We start from the raw sequence: 5,944 nt of genomic DNA on the forward strand, positions 1-5,944 counted from the left end.
ATGAAGATAACTCTGACTTTGTATATGAACATTCATGGCTGCATTATGCCTAATAGCCAAAAGTGGAAATAAACATCCATCAACAGATGAAAAGATAAACAAATAGTGGTATACCCATCCAATGGAATGTTACTCATTATTCAAAGGAATGAGGTAATGTTACAGTGTGGATGAACCTCAAAAACAGCACACTAAATAAAAGAAGCCAGGCCCAAAGATCACATATCTCATGTTTCATTTACGTGAAACATCCAGAATAAGTAAATCAGATTGGTGGTTGCTATGGGTTGGGGGTGGGATGGGAGTGCTTGCCTAATGAATTTTCTTTTGGGGTGATTCAAAGATTTTGGAAGTTGGCATAGGCATACACAACATTGTGAATGTACTAAATACCAATGTATTGTAAATTTTGAAATGCTTAATTTTATGTTATGTGAATTTTACCTCAAAAAGAAAACTTGATTTTTCTGAATGCAATGTGGAGAATGGATTAGAAGGGGCAGGTTGCAAGTTTATTGCAATGACCCAAGTGTGAAATTATAATAGTTTGAACTAGGGTGGTGGCTATGGAGGTAGAGAGGAGTCGAAGATCTGAGAGACATTTGGTGGTAATTGTTAAGGATGTACACCTGCAAAAGTAAACCCTCATATCACATGGGCTCCAATGTGGTATCAAGATGAAGGGGAAAAGGGAAATGGGGGAAATTCCTTCCTGGGGGTGTTCCCAGATGAATTCTTTGTTTTATGTGCCTAGAACTCCTTGATTTTGTATGTGCACGTATGGTAAAATGTGTTATATTTGCAGCCATTGTGCAGCTATGCCATTGTGGAGAATCTTAGGCTTCCTGTGGGAGAAAGTATCTGGGAGCTTGTGTATTGGCCACATTTCTATCATCACATCATATCTGTTTTGCCTCCCTGGAAGTGAGGACAGCTGTATCAGAAATACTGATCCAGCCCTGGGTGGGTATAACACACACACACACACACACACACACACACCCCCGCATACCCGCTAGGAGGCTGACAGCATACACTTTGATGTGCACTGGCACAGATGAGTCAATACGCTTGTTGAAACCAGAGAGAAAAATCTATGTCATGTTTTTCCCAAATAGTCTTAAAGTACAAATAAAAAGAAAAACATTCAAACTGACCACATGTAATTAGACTAGGTGAATACCCTGCCTTCCTCATTCCCTCATTGAACCTCCCTAAGATTTGCTTTTGGAATACATATATGTATTTTTTTTCCACAACAGGAGAAACTTGTCTTGAATATCTTCTGCTTTTATTAGAAAAATAGTTGGATTAATGAGGCACTGACTGGCAGTGGAACAGTCTGGCGAACTCATTAATCTGAGTGCATCACATCTGATATCATTGTTCAAAATGATATCATTTTCCCTCTTCCCTCTTTCCCTCTTCCCTCTCCCTCTCTTATCATCTTTCTCCAAAATAAAGAATATTATTATTTTTTAAATTTCAAAAGCAAGGAAGGCCCCAATGAGTGTATTTTATCATGAGTTAATCTCCTTCCTGGGAGATTGAAGGCCCTCTGGGTGGGCCTTGCTGCTAATATCATCCTGAGTGTGCAATTATCTTCTAATAAGCATGGTCTCTATCATTATTGCTTAATAGCTTTATTAGATTACCTAGGACGAAGGCTGTCCCAGGCCTAGTCAAAGACAGTTTAGACAGTTCCGTTGGAAGGGCTGGCAGCCTGGAGCAGGATGACACCCCTGGGGCTGGAGTGTTGAATGGAAGATGTGTCTCAACCCCCCGGGCCTACTCTTGCCTGAAAGCACTTAGCAGTTGGCCCAAGGGCTGGCACTCCTCAGAGCCCTGGCCCCTGCCTTTGGTGTGCTAAAATGTGAGTAGGTGTTAAAGTGCTCTTGATTTCAGTCTGCGTATGTATTTTTTAAAATGGTGTGAGGTGTGGTAGGGGTCACGCAATGAAGCAAATCAGAAACCGGCAGTGAAATCCAAATATATTTACGAAACGAAAAAAAAGATAGAAGAGGGATTTCTGAAATACAATTTTGGAAAATTTTAGAGAAAAAAGTGTGTGTGTATGTGTGTATATATATATATACATACACACATATATATACACACACACACACACACACATATATATATATTTTTATTTTTATTTTTGAGAGAGCATCTTGCTCTATCACCCAGGCTGAAGTGCAGTGGCATGAACATAACTTGCTGCAGCCTTGACCTTCTGGGGTCAAGCAATACTCCTGCCTCAGCCTCCCCAATAGCTGGGACCACAGGTATGCCACCACACCTGGCAATTTTTTTTTTTTTTTTTTTTTTTTAGAGATGGGGTCTCACTATGTTGCTCAGGCTGGTTTTGAATGCCTGGGCTCAAGTGATGCTCCCACCTTGGCACCCCGAAGTGCTGGGATTACAGGCATGAACCACCATGCCTGGTCTATTTTTTATTTTTTAATACCTAAGTTATACATGAATAAATCATAGTTATAAAAATTTTAGATGGAGCTAATTATTTGCATCCACTACCACATAGAGATTATTCTCTACTTCCTTCCCCCCACTTTCTCATGACACCTCAAAAACTTCACTTAGAATAAAGTTCTTGAGCAAAAATGAAATTGTATATTACACATGTATTGAAGAAATTTGGGCCTGGTTTGAACTGATCACAATCTGAATATTTCTTTAGAAACCAATGTTTTCCACTTTGAATAACCCCTGGCTTAAATGCTGGCATAGAATTTTATAAGACCCTGAAGCTTTTGAAAGAACAATAATGTTATGAAAAATCCAATGACATGGTTAGATCATAGAAGTGATTAAAGTTTAAGTGGAGAAAGCAGTTCAGTTCTTGGATCAAAAAACAATAATAGCATCCTAGCTATGAGGACTGGAGCAAACCTTTGGTGTCATTTGGTCTTGAACCCTCATTTTATAGATGAGGGAACTGAGGTCTTTCCAAGAAGAAGGTTTTCTTGAAATTGACACTCTTGCTGTACATGTATTGTCCCTGGTATTTAAAGTGGTGCCTTTTGCCAATCAGATAGAATATTCATTTACCTTTTGATTGACTCAGCTTGGTCATCCCATTGTCCCCAATATACTCTGCTGGTTCATTCAACAAATATACCCTGAGTACCCATCATAGCCAGCCCTGTGGGGACCAAGGTGGCAAGCCCAGGTCTTTTGAAGCAAGGAGCCCACCAAATACACTAGTGATTATATTATGTTGAGCCCTGTAATAAAGGCAGAAATACATTCTTGTTTTTATGCCTTTGTGGGTTTTTCTGCCTCTAATTCTCTTCTTACTCCTTTATATCCCTTGTATTATCTTTTATGACCTAACTATGCCTTCAGACTACTGTAGCCCACAATGATTTCTCCCCTATCCCCTTTTTATGCTCATAGTTAAGGTGACAATATTTGAGAAGTTGATTGTTATCTCAGTCGCAACAGGTTAGGTTACACTGGGGAAACAAACAACCTCTAAATTTCTGTGGTTTTACATAACAAGATGTATTTCTCATTTATACTACATCTGCCATGTAGGTCAACAGGTGGCTTCTGTTTCTTGTAGTCATTTAGCAGGGTCCTGGCTGACAGAGGCTCTGTCTTGACATGTGTTTCCATGATCACTGCCACTAGGAAAGGAGGTTGGAGTTGGGGTTAACTAAGTGGTTAAATATTTTACCTGAAAAATGACAACCATCACTTCTTATTTTCTTGTCCAAAACAAGTCCCATGACCATATCTTACTTCCGGGTGGGTGAAGTACAATTTTTTCTTATATGTGGATAGAAGAGAATCTGAATATGAACATATGAATGATTACCACAACTGTATAGATCTTATTAGTCTGCTAGTATTTCAGGTATGTTTATCTAATTTTAACAAATTGTAAGAATCTTAAAGGTAAGGGACCGTGTCCTCCTTTTTTTATTTTGTAAAACCATGTCCAGCAGAGGGCACAAAACCAGATCCTTAATGCATTTTTATTTGATGTTTTGATTTGAGATTTTGTAAAATCTTGTTTAATTAAACCTAGTTTATGTTTTCTTCAGGATCTGAACTTAACTTGTAAATCAAGGAACTTCAGAGACATCTAAAGCTGTGTACTGTTTGGTGTTCCTTGCTGGCAGAGCCAAAGGAGGAGTTTCCAGGCAGGAAGCCTGAACTCACTGAGGCCTTTTCTAATTCTAACACCTGTCTAAATGTCTTCAGCGATCCTCAGTCATTTAACACCACTCCCAAACTGTCATTTGTTCAGTTTATAACAAACCGGGCAGGTTGACAACTCAATGATCAAGTATCAAGAGTACACAGACAGCTGACCTATAGAATCCTTCTGAGATTCTTTAAAGTTTCTTTCAAGGAAGATGGTGACAAAATAAAGCCTGTCCCTGTAAGTTTGCCAACATCCTCCTGAGACTCAGGGCCTGTAAATGGCTGAGTACTCATCTTTATGAAGCTTCCATATCTTAAGCTCTTGAGTCCCATCCATCCAGACCTGTTCACAAGCACTCAGTTCCTGAGCTCTTACTTCACCTCTTGTCTGTGATGCCTCCCAAAACTGTGAGTGCTTAAGACAGACTAAAAATTAAAATTCAGTGTTCTTTCAAACCAATTATTTACATTTTTGTTCATTTATTTTAAGAAGAGGCTGCTTGAGGAAGAATTGTGATGCTTGATTACTGGTGGTAGCACAAAAGCTCTCCTCTCTTGCCCTAAAAAAGTCAGCTCTGACTCTATATCCAGTTACCAACATAATGTGTAACAAACCAACCCAACATTGTGGTTTAAAACAATAGCCATGTAAGGGCTGGGTGTGGTAGCTCACACCTGTAATCCCAGCACTTTGGGAGGCCGAGGTGGGCAGATCACGAGGTCAGGAGATCGAGACCATTCTGGCTAATGCAGTGAAACCCTGTCTGTAGTAAAAATACTTAGCCGGGTATGGTGGTGGGCACCTGTAGTCCCAGCTACTCTGGAGGCTGAGGCAGGAGAATGTTCAGGAGGTGGAGCTTGCAGTGAGCCGAGATCATGCCACTGCACTCCAGCTTGGGTGACAGAGCGAGACTCTGTCTCAAAACAAAACAAAACAACAACAACAAAAACCGAAACAGTAGCCATGTATGATTTCCCATGGGTCCATGGGTTCACCAGCCAGCTCTACTCATCTGACCAGTCTTGGCATGTCCCAGCTGGGCTCATTTATGCATCTGTTCAGCTCGTGGGTCAGATGAAGGTGAGACAGGTATTTCCCTTGACCCCTTTGCAGGACTTGTGAAGGGGTGATTTGTTCACTCAGCCTGCAGCTCTGAACCCCTCATGACAGGGGGCGGAACACACAGGTGAGTAGGTGCAGGAGCTGGGGCAAATGAATGCTGGAACTGGCTGGTCGCTCCTCTCGGATGGAAGCAGGCTCTGTGTGGGTCCTGTGGCAGCATCAAAGTGTGTTACAATGCTCTTTTAGCTCTGCTGTCTGGGAGGGGGGTGTCTGTGACCTCTGGAGCTTCAGAGGGCATGTGTTACAATCAGTGTTGTTTTAGCATTTGCTATCCACAAATGGCTAAGTGTTAACCAACTGAGTGGAGGGTCAGGGTGCCCGCCTTTTACACCCTGCCCTCTTGGTACCTGAGTTCTTGTCCAGTGTCCAGGAAGAATCAGGTCACACGAATGAATTGAAGGGTGGTGTATGCAGAGGATTTTATTGAGCAGTGGAAGTGGCTCTCAGTGGGAAGGGGAGCTGGAAGGGGGATGGCGTGGGAAGATAATCTTCCCCTGGAGTTCTGCTGTCCTTGGCTGAACTCTTCCCCAAAATCCCACTGTCAAGCCATTCCTCTGAAGTCAAGCTGCTTTTATCTGACATCCAGCTGCTGCTTTTCTTCTCTCCTTCTCTGCTGCCCTGCTCTGCTCTCCTGCTAGTGGAACTTGG

The sequence above is a fragment of the Macaca fascicularis genome, chromosome 7 (assembly GCF_037993035.2).
Source record: "Macaca fascicularis isolate 582-1 chromosome 7, T2T-MFA8v1.1".
NCBI classification, from domain to species: domain Eukaryota; kingdom Metazoa; phylum Chordata; class Mammalia; order Primates; family Cercopithecidae; genus Macaca; species Macaca fascicularis.